Consider the following 21600-nt stretch of genomic DNA (forward strand, 5'->3'; position numbering starts at 1 on the left):
TCTGCATATCTGAGGTTATTGAGCTTTCTCCCAGCAATATTGATTCCAGCTTGTACTTCTTCCAGCCCAGCGTTTCTCATGATGTACTCTGCATATAAGTTAAATAAGCAGGGTGACAATATACAGCTTTGACATACTCCATCTAGTCAAAGCTATGGTTTTTCCAGTAGTCATATGTGGATGTGAGAGTTGGACCATAAAGAAGGATGAGCATTGAAGAATTGCTTTTGAGCTGTGGTGTTGGAGAAGACTCTTGAGAGTCCCTTGGACTACAAGAAGATCCAACCAGTAAATCCTAAAGGAAATCAGTCCTGAATATTCACTGGAAGGACTGACGCTGAAGCTGAACCTCCAATACTTTGGCCACCTGATGTGAAGAAATTACTCACTGGAAAAGACCCTGATGCTGGGAAAGACTGAAGGCAGGAAAAGGGGATGAGAGAGGATTTGATGGTTGGATGGCATCACCGCCTTGATGGACATGAGTTTGAGTAAGTTCTGGAAGTTGGTGATGAACAGGGAAGCCTGGAGTGCTGCAGTCCATGGGGTCACAAAGAGTTGGACACGACTGAACTGATTGATGATGTAAACACGCCCTCGATGGCCAATTTCAAGCTAAGTGATGTCACGTCACAGAACATGACACCTCATGTATTAGAAAAAAATAGAATTTGGAATCTCCATTTTGTTAAATGAGTACAGAAATCTTATAAGAACATTTATTTGAGACATAGAAGGACAAATGCCACTCTATCAAAAGACCCTGCATTGTGCCATTGAACAAAAATTTGGGAAGATACATAGTTTGCTTCTGTGAGCCTTTATGAGATACCCACCTGTACCACTGGGTTATGTTCCCATCTGCTGAACATAGTTAGGCTTGGAGCAAAACTGCTTTTATGCACTGTTGGCTCACTGATGCTTCTCTTTTCTCTGGGAGAGGAAGAGGCCAAAGTACTACCTCTTATTGTCTACCATGTTAATATCTCTGGAGAGCCAAGGGATCTTTTGCTAGAAAAAAATTTGCTGCTCTATTTCCTATTTTTACAGGGTTTTGTGTTTTCATTTAATAGTATGGAACTCTAGATTCTGAATGTTTCAATATATGAAGCTTCTGATCCACTGTTTCAGGAACTTTGCAGAGATTCTACAGGAAGGATGGTGATACCTCATTTCAACACAGCCCTTGATGTATCTGGGAGGGAGGAGAAATTTAGTTCATGAGGAAGGCAACAGGCATTCACCTTGAAGCCTGATTTTTACATAAAAATTGCTGGGCAATGATATTTGATGTAGATGGAGGTGGGTTATGGCAAGGAATCCACACTGTGAAATGATGATTATCAGTTGTCGAATATGTCCAACATGGCAGGAACAGTCTGAGCTAAATCATTGTGACAACATTATGAACTAGGCATCATTGTTAACCTCCACATTACAGACAAGGAAACTCCTAGGATTTACAAAGATGGTAAAAGGCTATTCAACCCTAAATCAGATTTATCTAAATCTTTCCAACAGAACTAGGGGAAAAAAATTAAATTTATATGGAGAAATCAAAGACCTTGAATAGTCAAAGCTATCCTGTTAAAGAAAAACAGAGCTGGAGGAATCAGACACCCTGAATTCAGACTACAAAGCTACACTAATTAAAACTCCTTGGTGCTGGCCCAAAAATAGAAATATAGATCAATGGAATAGGATAGAAGGCCCAGAAATAAACCCATGTACCTGTGGTCAATTAATCTATAACAAAGGAGGCAAGGCTATATAATGGAGAAAAGACAGTTTCTCCCAGAAGTGCTGCTGGAAAAACTGGGTAGCTACATGTAAAAAAAAAAATAAATAAATTATAACATTCTCTAACATCATACATGAAAATAAACTCAAAATAGACCATAGACCTTAATGTAAGGCCTGACACTGTAAAACTCTTAAAGGAAAACATAGGCAGAACACTTTTTGACATATATTACAGCAATATCTTTTTTGACCCATGTTCTAGCATAATGAAAACAAAAACAAACAAATGGAACCTAATTAAACTTAAAAACTTCTGCCCAGCAAACAAAACTATAAACAAAATGAAAAGACAACCCATGTAATGGGGGAAAATATTTGCAAATGAAGAAACTAACGAGATTAATCTCAAAACTATACAATCTCATGCAGCTCTATGTCAAAAAAATCAAACAACCCAACCAAAAAATGGACCGAAGATCTAAATAGATATTTTTCCAAAGAAATGTCTGAAGAAGTCCTGTAGATGGCCAAAATACACATGAAAAGATATTCAACATCACTAATTATCAGAGAAATGCAAATCAAAACTACAATGAGGTATCACCTCACACCAATCAGAATGGCCATCATCAAAAAGTCTACAAACGATAAATGCTGGAGAGGGTGTGGAGAAAAGGGAACTCTTCTATGCTCTGGTGGGAATATATACTGGTACAACCACTATGCAGAAAAGGACGGAGTTTCTTTTTTAAAAAAAACTAAGGAAATTTAGTTCTTTTCACATGTCTCCCCACATTCTCAGCCTGTCTGGTGTGGTTAGAATACAGTCAGGAGTAAGGGGTTCAAAGTGTAGCCTTAGTTGAGATGCTGGTCCATGAGCCTTCTGGAGACCCCTGATCCTCACCTGTAGAGATGCCCTAGATGGCTCTTGATTTGGTGCTGGAAAGATGTGTATACTCTCAACAGCATCCTTTCAATTTGGTTGCTGAAAGTAGGCAGTGAGTGAATAAGAAAGCCTGGCAACTCTTTTGAGTGTGCCAAGAGAATGAGATACCCTGAAACTGATGAGAAATCTGTCATTTTTATCTATCACAACTCTTTCTTTGGACAACCCTCCTTCCAGTTCTCCCTCTTTCTCTCTCTCTCCCATCTCATTTATCACGTATATTTCTGACCTTCTGCCATGTGCGTTATGAAACACCCACTCCACTAAACTTGTCCCACTGATTGGACCAAGTCCATGTACACAGGGCATTCTTTTAGACCACAAGCCTTCTTCTTTGTCTGACCTGCAAATAACTATCTTGCAAAATGCAGGCTTGGTTTGTTTCTCAGCTAATTAAGACCCACCTCTTTGAGCACTAGGCTGATCTGCTTTATACATCTTACTGGCTATCAGAATTCACAAAAGGTATCTCTAGTGTATATTCAAAATCTGTATTTTGTAGATTCAGATAATAATCATAAAATAATATTGGAGTTGTGTAAATAACGTACTCTTTGGCATCCCTCCCCTCAAAAGACACCTGGAAACAATAGAATTGTGCCCACTCTGAGGATAAATTTCCCTTCAATGTTTAATGCTACTATCTTTATTTATTTGGTTTGGCTTCCAGTGGGTATTTGGGAGGTAATGTTTTATTTTCTGCTGTCCCATTGCTCTGAATATTTGATTTCAAGGAATCTTATGTTTCTGTATTGAAAGAAATAGTGGATAGGACTGATGCTGAAGCTGAAACTGAAATACTTTGGCCACCTCATGAGACGAGTTGACTCACTGGAAAAGACTCTGATGCTGGGAAAGGTTGGGGGTGGGAGGAGAAGGGGACGACAGAGAATGAGATGGCTGGATGGCATCACCGACTCTGTGGACATGAGTTTGAGTGAACTCTGGGAGTTGGTGATGGACAGGGAGGCCTGGCGTGCTGTGATTCATGGGGTCGTGGAGAGTCAGACACGACTGAGCGACTGAACTGAACTGAACTGAAGGGTCTGCTGGAAAATCTTCACTCAACTTAAGATAGAGTCCCATTTCAACCTGTATCATTTAGAAGAAACAAACAACAACAACAACAAACTCTATGAGTCAGTAATACACAAATGCCATGGACTCACTCATATTCTCTCAGGGAAGTTTAAAAGCAAAAACAACTTGGCTCTCTTTCCAGCTCATTTCAAAGTGAGAAGTCAGTGGAATGAAGCTGTTGATGCCAAGCAATAATAGTGATAAATAATGCGTGGGTATTTATTATTTCCACAGTTCCTCCCCTTCCATTTGATCAAGATCCTGAGCAAACTTTCTCTCCCTTAGCCTCATTCTCAGCTGGTTGAAGGGCCCAGTAAGAAATGACTGGTAGTTCACGCCTCACCTCATCCAGAACAGAACCTGGGAGTCACGAGTGCTCTGCAGAAGGATGATGCACCCTGCCAGGATCTGCCCCAAATCTCCACTTCACCGAGGAAGCTCCTCTTAATAGCATCTTATGGCAGGCTTGTTTCAGGGAATTTTCCTGACAGGGAGATTGATCAAGTTTTTGCAGAATGGCAGGGATGTGGCCATTGGAAAAGAGGGGAAGGTAAATGTTTTGTATAGAAGAAAGGGCAGTCAGACTGAATGGTACCCAGTCCACAGTTCCATGGTCCACTGTGGCTGAGGCCTTTGTGGAAGAGCAAACTCCACACTCTTTCCTGAAGCACTGAAGGACTGACTTGGACAATGTGGTCCAGATATTCTCAAGGCCAAGGAAGTAGTCTCTTCCTATGCTGGAAGAAAAGACAAAGACTTCCATGGGAAAATATGTTTAGGAAATAATTGGGTTTCATTAATACAGTGTGTCTGAGAGCCCCAAATAGGAATTTTAAATTGGGGATCTCTGAAAGGGGAGATACAATAGACAGCGGCTCTCAAACATAGTTGACCATCTTGCTCCTTCATTAGAGTCATTTACTAGCTGTGTGACCTTAAGACAAGTTACTTAATGGTATTCTCTATTTTCAAACTGGGAAAATTAAACTGATTAAATAAGTTAATATATGTAAAGAACTAAGAATAATGCAAACACTGTGGCTGTTCAGTTGCTAAGTCATGTCCGACTCTTCGTGACCTTATGGACTGAAGCACGTTAGGCTTCCCTGTTTTCCCTGCCATAATATACTAAGTACTATATAAGCAATAAGTGATTATTGCTGTTGTTATGATCTTTGTTGCAGAATCCTGGATTGCCATGGATTGAGTTTATGAAGTATATTTTAAACATAGTGGAAAGAGAATAAGCTTTAAAGTAAGACAGCCATGGTTCCCAACATCAGCTCTCATTTTATAACTGTGTACTCTTGATAAAGTTTACTTCTGTACCTCATTTTCTCCTCTTTAAAATGGGAATATCTTAGTAACTTGTAGAAATATTTTGAGAACTGAACAAGGTGAGGTTATGTATGTGAGGCTCTTAGCATTGTGTCTGCCTGCATGTTGTTCAGTTCAGTTCAGTTCAGTTCAGTCGCTCAGTCGTGTCCGACTCTCCGCGACCCCATGAATCACAGCACGCCAGGCCTCCCTGTCCATCACCAACTCCCGGAGTACACTCAAACTCATGTCCACAGAGTCGGTGATGCCATCCAGCCATCTCATTCTCCGTCGTCCCCTTCTCCTCCCGCCCCCAACCTTTCCCAGCATCAGAGTCTTTTCCAGTGAGTCAACTCGCCGCATGAGGTGGCCAAAGTATTGCAGTTTCAGCTTTAGCATGTTGTAAGCACTCTTAAACATCAGTTGCTATCATCATCATCATTTTTATCACCACAGCCATCATCTCAATGAATATTCACAACAATCCTGCAAGTTGAGAATTATTGCGGATGGAAAATTAAGGTTCAGAGGGGTTAGCCAATTTGTCTGAGACCACACAGAACTCAATTCTATCTGACTTGAACTCCAGATGACTGAGACATTCAGTTCAGTTCAGTTCAGTTCAGTCACTCAGTCATGTCTGACTCTTTGCGACCCTATGAATCACAGCACGCCAGGCCTCCCTGTCCATCACCAACTCCTGGAGTTCACTCAAACTCATGTCCACAGAGTCGGTGATGCCATCCAGCCATCTCATTCTCTGTCGTCCCCGTCTCCTCCCACCCCCAATCCTTCCCAGCATCAGAGTCTTTTCCAATGAGTCAACTCATCACATGAGGTGGCCAAAGTATTGGAGTTTCAGCTTTAGCATCAGTCCTTCCAATGAACACCCAGGATTGATCTCCTTTAGGATGGACTGGTTGGATCTCCGTGCAGTCGAAGGGACTCTCAAGAGTCTTCAACAACAAAAGTTCAAAAGCATCAATTCTTCAGCGCTCAGCTTTCTTTATAGTCCAACTCTCACATCCCTACGTGACCAATGGAAAAACCATAGCCTTGACTAGACGGACATTTGTTGGCAAAGTAATGTCTCTGCTTTTTAATATGCTATCTAGGTTGGTCATAACTTTCCTTCCAAGGAGTAAATGTATTTTAATTTCATGGCTGCAGTCACCATCTACAGTGATTTTGGAGCCCAGAAAAATAAAGTCAGTCACTATTTCCACTGTTTCCCCATCTATCTGCCATGAAGTGATGGGACCGGATGCCATGATCTTAGTTTTCTGAATGTTGAGCTTTAAGCCACATTTTCCACTCTCCTCTTTCACTTTCAGGAAAAGGCTCTTTAGTTCTTCATCACTTTCTGCCAAAAGGGTGGTGTCATCTTCATATCTGAGGTTATTGATATTTCTCCCAGCAATCTTGATTCCAGCTTGTGCTTCTTCCAGCCCAGCATTCTTCATGATGTACTCTGCATATAAGTTAAATAAACAGGGTGACGATATACAGCCTTGACGTACTCCTTACCTATTTGGAACCAGTCTGTTGTTCCATGTACAGTTCTAACTGTTGTTTCCTGACCTGCATACAGGTTCTTCAAGAGGCAGGTCAGGTGGTCTGGTATGACCATCTCTTTCAGAATTTTCCAGTTTATCATGATCCACACAGTCAAAGGCTTTAGCATAGTCAATAAAGCAGAAATAGATGTTTTTCTGGAACTCTCTTGCTTTCTCCATGATCCAGCAGATGTTGGCAATTTGATCTCTGGTTCCTCTGCCTTTTCTAAAACTAGCTTGAACATCTGGAAGTTCATGGTTCACGTATTGGTGAAGCCTGGCTTGGAGAATTTTGAGCATTACTTTACTAGCATGTGAGATGAGTGCAATTGTGTGGTAGTTTGAACATTCTTTGACATTGCCTTTCTTTGGGATTGGAATAAAAACTGACCTTTTCCAGTCCTGTGGCCACTGCTGAGTTTTCCAAATTTGCTGGCATATTGACTGCAGTACTTTCACAGCATCATCTTTCAGGATTTGAAATAGCTCAATTGGAATTCCATCACCTCCACTAGCTTTGTTCGTAGTGATGCTCTCTAAGGCCCACTTGACTTCACATTCCAAGATGTCTGGTTCCAGGTGAGTGATCACGCCATCGTGATTATCTGGGTCGTGAAGATATTTTTTGTACAGTTCTTCTGTGTATTCTTGACACCTCTTCTTAATATCTTCGTTTCTGTTAGGTCCATATCATTTCTGTCCTTTATCGAGCCCATCTTTGCATGAAATGGTCCCTTGGTAGCTCTAATTTTCTTGACGAGATCTCTAGTCTTTCCCATTCTGTTGTTTTCCTCTATTTCTTTGCATTGATTGCTGAGGAAGGCTTTCTTATCTCTTCTTGCTATTCTTTGGAACTCTGCATTCAAATGGGTATATCTTTCCTTTTCTCCTTTGCTTTTCACTTCCCGTGTTTTCACAGCTATTTGTAAGGCCTCCTCAGACAGCCATTTTGCTTTTTTGCATTTCTTTTTCTTGGGGATGGTCTTGTTTCCTGTCTCCTGTACAATGTCACGTACCTCCATCCATAGTTCATCAGGCACTCTGTCTATCAGATCTAGCCCCTTAAAGCTATTTCTCACTTCCACTGTATAGTCATAAGGGATTTGATTTAGGTCATACCTGAATGTTCTAGTGGTTTTCTCCACTTTATTCAATTTCAGTTTGAATTTGGCAATAAGGAGTTCATGATCCGAGCCACAGTCAGCTCCTGGTCTTGTTTTTGCTGACTGTATAGAGCTTCTCCATCTTTGGCTGCAAAGAATATGATCAATCTCATTTCAGTGTCAACTATCTGGTGATGTCCATGTGTAGAGTCTTCTCTTGTGTTGTTGGAAGAGGGTGTTTGCTATGACCAGTGCGTTCTCTTGACAAAACTCTATTAGCCTTTGGCCAGCTTCATTCCGTGCTCCAAGGCCAAATTTGCCTGTTACTCCAGGTGTTTCTTGACTTCCTACTTTTGCATTCCAGTCCCCTATAATGAAAAGGACATCTTTTTTCTTCTTTTTATCTGTCTAGTCAAAGATATTTTTTTTCCAGTAGTCATGTAGGGATGTGAGAGTTGGACCATGAAGAAAACTAAGCCCTGAAGAATTGATGCTTTTGAACTGTGCTGTTGGAGAAGACTCCTGATAGCCCCTTGGACTGCAAGGAGATCCAACCAGTTCATCCTAAAGGAGATCAGTCTTGGGTGTTCATTGGAAGGACTGATGCTGAAGCTGAAACTCCAATACTTTGGCCACATGATGCAAAGAACTGCCTCATTGGAAAAGACCCTGATGCTGGGAAAGATTGAGGGCAGGGGGAGAAGCGGACGAGAGAGGATGAAATGGTTGGATGGCATCACCGACTCGATGGACATGAGTTGAGCAAGCTCCGGGAGTTGGTGATGGACAAGGAAGCCTGGTGTGCTGCATTCCATGGGGTCTCAAAGAGTTAGACATGACTGAGCAAGTGAACTGACTTCTATGGATATCCATAGACATAGTAAAATTATAAACACATCCTCTGGAGGAGTGCGCATGAAGTGCAGGGACATGAGGAAGGTGGGGTGAAGTCAGGGTAGGGCTTTGACTTCACTGACATTTTATTTCTTGGGGGAAAAAGAGACTTCTGCAGAATATTTAGTGGTGAAAGATGATTGTGTTTTACTATTTTCTTTATTAGTGTGTTTCCTGCTATAAAATATTCAAATTAGGTCATCACTTAAAATAATTGGAAATAACTAAGGGTGTCTAATAATAGTAATATTCAGCTCCCTGGGTTGATTTGAAAATTAAATGAAATAATATGTCTGATCCAACTTGCCCAATGCCTAGTTCCAGGGGTTAGACTCAGGCCTCAAAGAAGCTCCTTTGCTTTCCAATTTCTTGTCTAACCTTTACATTTATGTAGTGATTTTAGTTCAAAAACATAGTCTTATATTCATTATTTAATTTTATCATCATAAGCCAATGAATACAGTGGATGTCTTTTTCCCATTTTAAGACACTTGGGTCTAAGAAATGAATGGAGGTAGTTCTGGGCAGCATGACGGAGGAACCAGATCTGCTGAAATCCTGCCATTGACTCTTCCCACCATCTCTCTAAGATGGAGCAATAATGACTTGTCAATGGGCAGAGAATATTCTTCCTGCAGTGGGACAGTAACTCTAATAAGCCCTACTTGCAGATTGAGTGGGAGAGAGAATTGGTTTAGAGCAAGCAGCCTGCCCCAGCTATTCTTTCATTAGTGGCCAGCAAATTCCCTCACCTCCCCAGACTTTCTTGAAGGCCTCTGCTTACAAAATAGAGATAAAAATACCAATTTCTCCATATCAAACAGCCTTGTTCCCTGTAAACGCTTTAGAAATCTATGTGAATCAAATGAAATCACATGTATAGTCATACTTTGGAAATAATGATGTGATAATAAATGAAAAATACTAGTGTTACTGTGTAAGTGGGCTGCTGGACTGAAAGTTTTGATTTAGCAATTCCATATAGTTCAGATCCTTTTCAAAAGTCCAAGAAAAATTGAAGGAATGGAGGAAACCCTCATCCTTTTAGAGAAACCCATCTAAAGGAAAGCCAAAGAGTGGATTTCTGATTGCAAAAAACCCATTCAACTGAGCTTAACAACCACAAAACTGTGTTTCAATGTGTATGACACGTGGATACCACAATGTCTTCTTCAATAAGTGGCTTCCATTTATTTGCATTGTTTCCATTCTCTAAAAGTAATTTCTAATTTACAATATCCGATATGATTCATTAATCTAGAAAATTAGATTTCTGGGCAAACATGGTCTGTGTGTCCAAAAATTGAAATCTAATTCTTTGTGCTCTGTTGTTTTCCTTCAAAGAAACTTTCAGGTTTGCAAATGCAGAGCAAATTAATTTAGCAAAATGAGTGCTCCCATATTTACAACACTCCATGTTTGACTTAATTGTCCTAGAGCTATAAGAAGTGTGGGACACCAAGGACAGGATGCTGGATTAAAATGGAAGTGAGGGCAAGTGGGGGTATCTCCACCCTGGAGACAGCACTCGAGACACAGGTAAAAGGGCTGTGACACATCGACCAAAGGGCTTTAAAGGTGACATCTGGGATGAGTAATTTCCAGCAGTACTACAGGGCTCGTACCTGAGCTTTTCAAACTAATGCTTTCGTGAAGAATCAAGAAGTAGCAGGAGAGGACTTCTCTGGTGGTCCAGTGGTTAAGAATCCACCTGCCAATGCACAAGTTTGACCCCTGGTCTAGGAAGATGCCATAGGCAACTAAGCCTGTGCCCAACTACTGGAGCCCACTCACCCTACGGTCCATGCTTCGCAACAGGAGAAGTCGCCTCAATGAGAAGGCTTTGCACCACAACTAGAGAGTAGTCACTGCTCACTGCAACTAGAGAAAATAAAACAATAAGAAAAAAAAAGATATAAGGCAGAACTCTTATCTTCAAGGAACTGAAGGCATAATAATGTGCAAAGACACAGAGATACTGTATTTTTATGATAAATACTTATAGCTTATAACAGAGTCAGACACAGAATAGGCACTTGGTAAATGTTTGTGAAAGGAAGTACAATAAAGAAGCCCAGGTGGGCAGGTCATGTTGAAAGCAAAAAAAAAGAAAAAAATAGAGAAAGTCGGTACACAGCAACGAAGATGCAGCATAGCCACAGATAAATATATATATATTTTTAAAGTAGCAGAGAGACTTTTCTAGCCATTGAGGAGTACGAGGTAATTGGCTATAGAATCTAAACTACTAATACCCAGGAGACAAGAGCCTGGCTGCTGTCCAACTTGCCTGATCTAAACTTTCACATCTGCACAAAGGGGAGAACACCGAATTCCCAAGGACAGTGATGAGATTTCAAGAGAGGACATGTGAGCACTTTGTCATACCTAACAGTCCCTGTACAGTGGCATTGTCCCTGAGAAATAGCACAGGGACAGAATGCAACTCCCCATACACTACATGTTGGACACCATTCTTTCAACCAAAGTTCACACTTTTCTGAGTCGACCCTAAAGCACTTAATAAGCCTTGCTGAAGTGATCCTTTGGGAATAAGACGAGAAGTTGGGCAAAGAAGTAAATTATTTCTCATTGATGATAGTAGTGGAAAACTAAGCTCAGGACAAGTTCATAATTTTGATGAATTTTACTAGGCAGTGGGTTTTATTTGAATTAATCTACATGGACCATAATTCTCAGCTCTTTACTGTTTTTCCCATATCTAAAACAACAATTCTTCTCAAGCTATACATCATAAGCACTAGTTCAAACTAACTAGATATTTCCTTGATTTTTTTTTTTTACAAAGAATGATTCAGCTCTCTGAGTCTCCTGTTTTTATATTTAGTGTACCGTGTGTCTTTAGAATTACTTTAATTTAATATTAGAGGAATTAGATATGCTTATAATCAAACTGCATTATTCATACGGTTTAAACATTCACACTTTTCAAAGCTTTTATTTCATACTTCAGTTTGTTTTCTTTTAAGGGCTGAATCAACTTGATTAGGTATTCTTATTGTTCAGCATAAGCTTTGCCTTTCTTTTCAATGCCTGTCCTCGTATAACACATCTCTATTCATATGCATTTTTATAAATTGACAGTTGATTATATTCATATAAGCTCCCTGCTTTAAAGCATGAATGTTCAAAAGATTCTAAAGTTTTATGACATTTTGGTCCCCCGGTCTTTTAGCTGTGTAAGAAACCATCCCAAAATTTTGAATCTTAAAGTAATAGCCGTATCAGTAGCTCAAGATTTAGTGGATTGACATTTTGGGCTGGGTGGTTCTGACCATCTCAGCTGGGGTCACTCGGGCATCTTCCATCGGCTAGTGGTTGATGGCCTCATTCATTTGTTCAGCAGTTAGCTGGCTGGCTGGTAGGATAACTGGGCCAAAAATAACTCATCATCCAGTAGGCTAGATCAAGCTTGTTCACACTGTGATAATCTCCAGGTTCCCAATGGCAGCAAGAGAAAGCAAGCTTGGATGTATATGCATTTGTCAAGTCTCTCCTTGCTTGGGGCTTCCCTGGTGGCTCAGATAGTAAAGAGTCTGCCTGCAATGCGGGAGAGCCAGGTTCGATCCCTGGGTCAGGAAGATCTCCTGGAGAAGGAAATGGCAACCCACTCCGGTACTCTTGCCTGGAAAATTCCATGGATGGAGGAGCCTGGTAGGCTACAGCCCATGGGGTCGCAAAGAGTCGGACACAACTGACCGACTTTGCTCCCTCCCTGCCCTCCCTCCCTCCTTGCTTGACCAAAATAAGCCTCATGACCAAGCTTAGATTCAGTGTGGGAGAAGACTGCCTAGGGGAGATGTGTATATATTGTGGGCCATCATTTTAACCACCTGGCCCAAGCAACATTCCTACATCGTTCTTTCCTCTTGAATGAACCCCTTTGTCACACCTTCCTTGGAGAGATTTCAGAAGAAAGTTCTTACACACACTCTTCCATTCTGCCCCAAACTGAATAAGGCCTCTTTCTCTCATTATGTGAGCCTAAGTGGCTCAGAGAGTAAAAAAATCTGACTGAAAGGCAGGAGACTCAGGCTTGATCCCTGGGTCAGGAAGATCCCCTGGAGAAGGGAATAGCAACCCACTCCAGGCAAGAATACTGGTCAGAACCCCATGGTCAGAAGAGCCTGGAGGGCTACAGTTCAAAGAGTTGCAAAGAGTCAGATATGACTGAGTGACTAACACTTTCTTTCAGATACCTTGACATTAAGTCAAACAAGGAAGTTCTTCCTAAATTATTCTTAACTGAGTATCAACCACTGAAACCACAGAGACATTCTGCTTTTGATATTTCAAAGTCAAATCTGGTAGCACTGATGAGCTACATATCTTTTATTTTTTTATCCTTGAAGAATATCATAGATTGCAAGTCTACTTTGTTTTCATGATGGATTGAACCACTTATAGCTTGAGACGTGGTTTGCTTATTTCTTTGAGATTGCTGGGTCAAATGGTATAGTTTTAAATAGATATTTCTAGATTGCTTTCTCCAAAACACATAACAATTCAGATTTCTACTAACAATGTGTGAATGTATACTTAAATTCTCCATCAGGAATAAGTAATAGAAGCTTTTACAATGTTTGTTAGTTTGATAGGTATGTGATATTTCACTGTTACCTTAATTTGTATTTCCCTGACCCCTAGTGAGTTGGAGAAGTTTTAAATATGTATGCTAGCCATTTGGATTTTTTTTGAGCTGCTTATTCGTATTTTGGGGGGTGATCATTTTTCTGTTCAGTTGTTATTCTTGTCAATTTATAAGATCTCTTTGCATATAATTAAAATTGTTAATTTTTTGTTGGCTGTACTACAATTTTCTCCCAATATCGAGCTTATTGATTTGCTTTTTACTATTCAGAAAACGTCTTAAAAATTATTTTTATATAACCAAGTGTGCTGCTTTTGAAACGGTTTCTGGTCTCCCTGTCTTGGTTAATAAGATTTCTCTTGGCTTTAGATTGTATGTGTAATCTCCTTGATTTTTGCCAAGATTACTTTACATTTTTGTTATTTGTATTTAAGTCTTTCATCCATTTGGAATGTATTTTTGTAGGTGATGCAATATAAAAGTCCAAAGTTGCTTTCTTCACCATGGATAAGCATGATAGTCCTATCACCATTTGTTTAATAGGTCACCCTTTCCTGACTGAATTAAAATAGCATTTTTAATCTTTTAAATTTTAATGTATGCTGGGATTTTTTTTTTATTCTCTATTTTTTTTATATTTCCATTTAATTTGGTTGTAACATATGCCAATATCCAGTAGGGCAATCCCCCTAATATTGTGTTTTTACAGGTGAATGTTGGGCAGCTTAAAAAGACATTTCACATAAATGTCTCATTCTAAAAAGTGAACTCTTTGCGGTTACTAATTTTTGAAGAATCCAGCACTTTTATGCTGTAAAGTTTTATCCAAGAATAAGCAGTGCTTTTTCATTTGTGCATATTTATTTTTATGTCCTTCAAGATTTCTTCACATAGTATCTATATCTTTCTGATTCAATCTATGCCTAATAAATTTATAGTCAAAGCTATGGTTTTTCCAGTGGTCATGTATGGATGTGAGAGTTGGACTATAAAGAAAGCTGAGTGCCAAAGAATTGATGTTTTTGAATTGTGGTGTTGGAGAAGACTCTTGAGAGTCCCTTGGACTGCAAGGAGATCCAACCCATCCATCCTAAAGGAGATCAGTCCTGGGTGTTCATTGGAAAGACTGATGTTGAAGCTGAAACTCCAATACTTTGGCCACCTGATGTGAAGAGCTGACTCATTGGAAAAGACCCTGATGCTGGGTAAGATTGAGGGCAGGAGGAGAAGGGGACAACAGAGGATGAGATGGGCGGATGGCATCACTGACTTGATGGACATGAGTTGAGCAAGCTCCTGGAATTGGTGATGGACAGGGAGGCCTGGCACGCTGCAGTTCATGGGGTCGCAAAGAGTCAGACATGAATGAGCGACTGAACTGAATATTGCAGATGACTTTTTTTTTTAATCTCCATTTCTTGGTGATTGTTTCTAGAATAGACAAAAGACATTTGATATGGTGTAGTGTAGCACACGGAGAAGGCAATGGCAAGCCACTCCAGTACTCTTGCCTGGAAAATCCCATGGATGGAGAAGCCTGGTAGGCTGCAGTCCGTGGGGTCGCTAAGGGTCGGACACGACTGAGCGACTTCACTTTCACTTTTCGCTTTCACACATTGGAGAAGGAAATGGCAACCCACTCCAGTGTTCTTGTCTGGAGAGTCCCAGGGTCAGGGGAGCCTGGTGGGCTTCCGTCTATGGGGTCACACAGAGTCGGACACGACTGAAGTGACTAAGCAGCAGCAGCAGCAGTGTAGCACAATGGTTAAAACCATGGATTCTGGAACAAGATTCAAATCCTGGTTTGGTTCAAATTTTTGATCTACTACTATTACATGGGTAACCTTGGATATGCCATTTAAACTTCTGTGCCTCAGTTTTGTCACCTGTAAAATGGTGGTAATAATGCCCACCTACAACACAGAGACAAGTCATCCACCAAAAATTTACTTTCTGGCTTCACAGTGAAGAGTTATTCCTGGGAAATGACTGTCCAGTGTCCCCAAAACTGCATTTCCCAGGTTCCCTTTTATCTACAAGTTTCTCAATGTCTGAATTTAGAGTAACAGAACGTGGCAGAAGTGCTGCTTACTAGCTTTAGGTCTGAATCAAAAATATGCAAGTCTTTCTCTATTTATCAGTTGGTTATTAATACTTAGGGCAACCTTCAGTTCAGTTCAGTTCAGTCGCTCAGTCATGTCCAACTCTTTGCGACCCCATGAATCACAGCACGCCAGGCCTCCCTGTCCATCACCAGCTCCCGGAGTTCACTCAAACTCATATCCATCGAGTCGGTGATGCCATCCAGCCATCTCATTCTTTGTCATTCCCTCTTCTCCCGCCCCCAATCCTTCCCAGCATCAGAGTCTTTTCCAGTGAGTCAACTCGTCGCATGAGGTGGCCAAAGTACTGGAGTTTCAGCTTTAGCATCAGTCCTTCCAATGAACACCTTAGGAGCCTTGAAATAAATATGACAGAGCCTCTATCATCTGCATTCCTTGGATGACTATGGAATAAACTTCTTTTTCACCCCACGACACCCGCCGCCTCAATTCAAGAAGGGAAACATTGATTTCAACTATGATAGGCCACTGAGTTCCTAGGTTTATCAGTTACATCAGCTAGTGTTGCTCTATAAAATATTTCATGAGGGTTATGAGTATATATGCATATATATGAATATATAAAAATACATACATATTCATATATCAGTGTGTAAGCTTGAGTGTATATTATAAATATAATTATCTTGTATCCAGGTATCTACCATATGCTCTTAATTTGAGTTTGAGTATTTTAGTCTCTGGGATTTTCTGGGTGTACAAACCATGTTATCAGTAAAAAATATGGCTATACCTCTTCCACTGTTTATACCAATTACCTTATTTTCTTATCTTACTTGTGTGCATGCTCCAACTCTTTGCAACCTCATGGACTATAGCCCACCAAGCTCCTCTATCCTGGCAAGAATATTGGAGTGGGTTGCCATTGCCTGCTCCAGGGAATCTTCCTCACCCAGGGATTGAAACCGTGTCTCTGTAGCTCCTGTACTGGGAAGTGGATTCTTTACCACTGAGCCACTTGGGAAGTCCTGTCTCATTTCACTACATTGCCAAGACAATGTTGATTAATAATCTTGATAGCAGGCATTCTATTCTTTTTCTGTTATTATTATAAGTGGTCTATTGTTTTACTCTTTGAACTTTTATATGTGATCAGATTTTGGAAAATATTATATTTAAGTAACTTCATTAAGTAGTTTCTACTTTACTTGGAAATTTTTTGAAATGACTATGTTTTTATCAAATGTGTTGTCTGCATCTGATATTGGTAAGTTCATATGTATTTTCTCCTTTATTAATTGATACTCTGGAATATATTTAGAGACTTTTCTGCCTTGAGCTATTCACACATTTCTCCAAATAAACCTTCTTAGTCATATCATAGTATTCTTTTTATATATTTTTGGATTCCAATTGCTAATAGCTTATTTAGAATTGTTACATTTTAAATCATGGTTGAGACTGATCTGTAGTTTTCTTTTGTACTAACATACAATGGGTTGACTATGTCAGTTTCATGAAATAAAATGGGAAAGTTTATACATTTTAATAAAAGAATATCTTAAATAATGTTGGAATTACTTCTTTTTTAAATTAGAGAATGCTCACTTTTGAATGTGCTGGTCTTGGTACCTTTTAAATGGTAGATCTTTGCATACCTTAGCAATCTCAGTGACAACTGATCTACAGGTTTTCTACTTCTTTTGTCATTGTCAGTAATTGAATTCATACTTTGAAAGTTTTAGCTTAATAATCATGAATTCTTTATATTTTGCTGTACCTGACACTCCTTAAATATTCTAATTTTGGTTTTGTTCTTATTGTTCCGTAGTTCTATATTGCTGGACACCTCTTTGCTCGTTCTTCCTTTCTCTGACTCCTGAGTCCTCATAGCTGAGTTACTGTTTTTACTGTTGTGGTAGCAATCTAGAAAGGAATGGGATGTAAGATATTTTGTGCTCTGTTGACTGTTATGTCTTCCATCTCTTTGAACTCTCCCAGCCTCGGGGGTGTAGATGGCTCACCCAGTTGCTCAACTTCCCTTTAGCTTCTTAACAACTAAGAACACTGGAGATACCTCTCTGTTAACCCCAGATTCACATTTTGTTGGGCCAAGGTTTTCCCAGAATCCAAAGCATTTCAGTTCCTGGGATCACTGAAGATGCTGTGCAGACTCTCACTTGGTCACCTGCATTCACCTTGCTGAGACGAGAATGCAGAATTTCACAGCAGGTTGGACCAGGGGAGACCCATAGACTGGATATGTGAAAAGTTAAATGCATTTTTTTCTTTCCACAATAATAAACTAATGCGTGAGATGAAACAAAGGTGATTTCTTGATATTTTTAATCAAAATCTAAAACAAAAATGGGCAGTTCTCACTTCACATTGCTTTTGCTTTAGTAACTCTGCTGATTTGACATTCCTCTTTGAAAGTGTAGGGCTTCCATGGGCTTCAGTTCAGTTCAGTTCAGTCACTCAGTCGTGTCCGACTCTCCGCGACCCCATGAATCACAGCACGCCAGGCCTCCCTGTCCATCACCAACTCCCGGAGTACACTCAAACTCATGTCCACAGAGTCGGCGATGCCATCCAGCCATCTCATTCTCGGTCGTCCCCTTCTCTTCCCGCCCCCAACCTTTCCCAGCATCAGAGTCTTTTCCAGTGAGTCAACTCGTCGCATGAGGTGGCCAAAGTATTGCAGTTTCAGCTTTAGCATCAGTCCCTCCAATGAACATCCAGGATTGATCTCCTTTAGAATGGACTTGTTGGATCCATGGGCTTAGTTGGTAAAGAATCCACCTGCAATGCAGGAGACCTGGGTTCAATCTCTGGGTTGGGAAGATCCCCTGGAGAAGGAAATAGCAATCTGCTCCAGTACTCTTGCCTGGGAAATCCCATGGAGAGAAGAGCCTGGCTACGGTCCATGGGCTTGCAAAAGAGTCGGTCGTGACTTAGCAACTAAACCATCACACATCTCAAGTGGTAGATCTGTAGGCAGTACCCAGATCTGCAGAACTTTGAGGTCTGTGCTTTTTTTATTTTATTACTTCCTTCTTTACATAAGCCTTGTACTGTTTCTATTTATTTCTAAATGGAGCTAGGCAAAAATGAGTGCATAAAGTTCTCATTTGTACAGATTATTATTAAGATATAGCCCACAGGAACATAAAATATCTTACAGCAAGGATAAGGTTAAAGCAAAGTGACAATTTATCAGATTAAGATTGTTTCTCTTAAACTAAAGCAGACATTAGAGTCTGATGTCCTACTTAATGATGAGTACATTTACAAAGGCTTATTTCCCTCTTTTTATTAAATAATTTCTTCCCAGGTTGGCTTCTTTGATCCATCACCTTAATAACTCATGCCCATTGACAAGCAGTTCTAGATTCATCAGTAATAGAGGTCTGAGTTCTCTCACAATCCCAATAAGAACATTCAGCAAATCTTACATGGAGGCCCACATTTGTCTTTTCCATATATCGAGATTTCACAGTTTGTATGATTTTAATGAAGTGTTCCATAAATTTAAAGATCAGCCTGCAAACCATTTTCTGAATATGGAGGATGCATATAATTCTTGCATCTGTCTGATTTATTGACATTGGGTATGGGAGAGGTCTAAAAAACATCTTGACACCAAGATGGAAGTTTTATCATGTCATACCTTCTTTGATGGCTTCTGGAGACTACCTCAGACTGTTCAGAGCTTTGTGACCAGAGCATGAAAATTAGAGACCCGAGAAAAAGGTGAAGGTGAAAGAACATAACCTGTTTAATATATAAGAACAGTGGGAACTGAAATAGTGGAAGATTTCTTCAGACTCATTTGATTTCAGACTATTGTACTTAAGTGAGGTGATCCACAGAGGCCGCCTGATTCTGACTAGAACTCTCTCTACCTTGAATGGCTATTGCACTCAACACACATGCCTGGACTTGTAAGGAACATGAAATCAACTTAGCTTTCCTTAAAGGAACCAGGAGATAAGGGGGAAAAAATAGGAGAGTATGGACATACAGAAGGGAAAGATAAATTCCAGGAATGATTCATGGGGAGAAGGACCTTCCCAAAGAGAAAGCATAAAGAAAAACATGGGCAAGTGTATGTAGCTTGTGTGTATGGCTTCACATGCATAGGTGGTGGACTGAAGAAATCAGTAATAAACCAAGAAAGGTAGCTTGGAGTCAGATCATAAATGGTCCTGACTGCCATGGAAAATAAGGTACAATATGAGGATGAGAAGAATTTACGGTCAAAAGGACAACTCAAAATTGGCTAAGTCCTTGTACCATTTTCTGTTGTGAAAATGTCCTATGAATCTCATTGTTGTTGAGTCGTTAAGTTGTGTCTGACTCTTTGTGGCCCCATGGACAGCAGCATGCCTGCCTTCCCTCTCCTTCACTATCTCCCAGAGTTTGCTCAAGTTCATGCCCACTGAGTCAGTGATGCTATCTAACTCATCTATTGGTCCCTAGGAAATGCCTACTTGCTTTCCGGGGCACTGTTTCCTCAGGGTCCCACCTTCCAATACAGGTGATATTAACAAAGAGGACTATACTGTTCAGGCCTGTAATTATGAGACCTTCCTGGTTTATTCAAAAAGTATAGTCACTCTAAGCCAAAGTTGGGCTCTTGGTCCTGTGTTTCATGACTATCTCATTCCTAGCCAGGTCTGGGGCTGTATACAGACCTGGTCTGTCCACTCTTACCTCTGACTCTGAACACTGAGGCTGACTTAAGGTTAGCCCCTTAGTTCCCTACTCTATCGGGATCTCAGAATTGAGCTGCAAAAGCTGAATCTAAAACATTCCTGCAAGAGGGAGGGGAGGCCTTAAACACTTCTACCCAGAAGATACACTGGATTTTTAACTCCAGTACTTTTAGAACCACAGCATATTATGAAGAAGGAAATGTTTAGAGATTTTTTGAAAGGTAGAAAAACAAATTATATTTTCTGTATGTAGACAAGTGGAAAGATTCCCTCACTGGGTTTCTTTCTCTCTTTCTTCCTTTTTATAGTTATATCACTCCTTAGTGTTCTGTCCTTCAAAGCTTTTGTCTCTTCTGTACATCCCTATGGGCTGCCAGTCTACAGAAATATCCACAATTGCTCCCCATAGTTGGCTATGGTTGGAGAAGGTACCTTTCATATGGCAGCATCTGGACATACTAAAGTTACATTTCATTTTCTGGCAAGGTGACTTATTTTGAAAGATTGGGAACCTGTGCTTTGAAAACGCGTTTTCTCTCAACAGAAAAGATAGTGTGAGTAATAACACCCCACAGAAGCTGATTATTTCAGCTGTAAAATACAAGTTCCGTGCAGAGTGATGATTTTGAGAATAAGATGGTGCTTTCAAAGATAAAAAGTCTGTAGTTTTGGTCTAACTTTTTCCACTGTGCAACAAAGGAAAAACACATTATCTAAATCATGTTTTTAGCAAGTTACTTTTCCTGGTAGCAGACACGACAGTTCATTTTGCCTGAGCATTTGGAAGTCTTATTAAATCAACTAATACTGTAACCACAAGCTAAAATAACAACTATAGGCTTAGCTTGGAGATATAGCAGGGTTGTTTAAAGACAACCTAAATAAAGAAAATATTCCCAAAAAAGTGAGTTACACAAATTTTTTGGTTTCCTAGTGTATGTTAAAGTTATGTTTAAACTATGTTGTAGTCTATGAAATGTGCAATAGCATTAGGTATGAGGAAACAATGCATATACCTTAAAAACACTTCATTGCTAAACAAAGCTAACCATCATCTTACAAAAGAGGGTTGCCATAAACCTTCAATATGTAAAATATGCAGTATCTGTGAAGTTTAATGAAACAAAGTGTAATAACATAAGGTATGTAATACTCTATTTTTCACTGAACTGATTAAATTTATATATTCAATGAATGTATACAAATCTTATGCTATGGAAAATGCAAAATAATAATGAGATGCAAATTCTGCTTTTTAAAAGTTTACAGTACAACTAAAGACACAAGACACAGAGAATAAAGACAGAAAAGAGTATAAGTTAATGAATAATTTAGTATGATATAGATCAGAAATTACAAACACAAATGCCTAGGGAATCCAGCAGAAAATGAAGCCTAGGTAAAGCTGGTCTGTGAAAGAAGCAATTGGTGGGGATTATGGAAAATTATGGAGTACTTACACTGCTTAAAGTGGGAAGCTTCTACTCATTTGAGCTGTTAAGATTTGAGGCAAGATTAGGGGCCATTTTCTGACAATCTTATTATTTTTCAGAAAGATCCAATGATCT

This window comes from Moschus berezovskii, chromosome 12 (assembly GCF_049115385.1).
Source record: "Moschus berezovskii isolate FMDL1 chromosome 12, NW_MosBer_1.0, whole genome shotgun sequence".
Lineage (NCBI taxonomy): Eukaryota > Metazoa > Chordata > Mammalia > Artiodactyla > Moschidae > Moschus > Moschus berezovskii.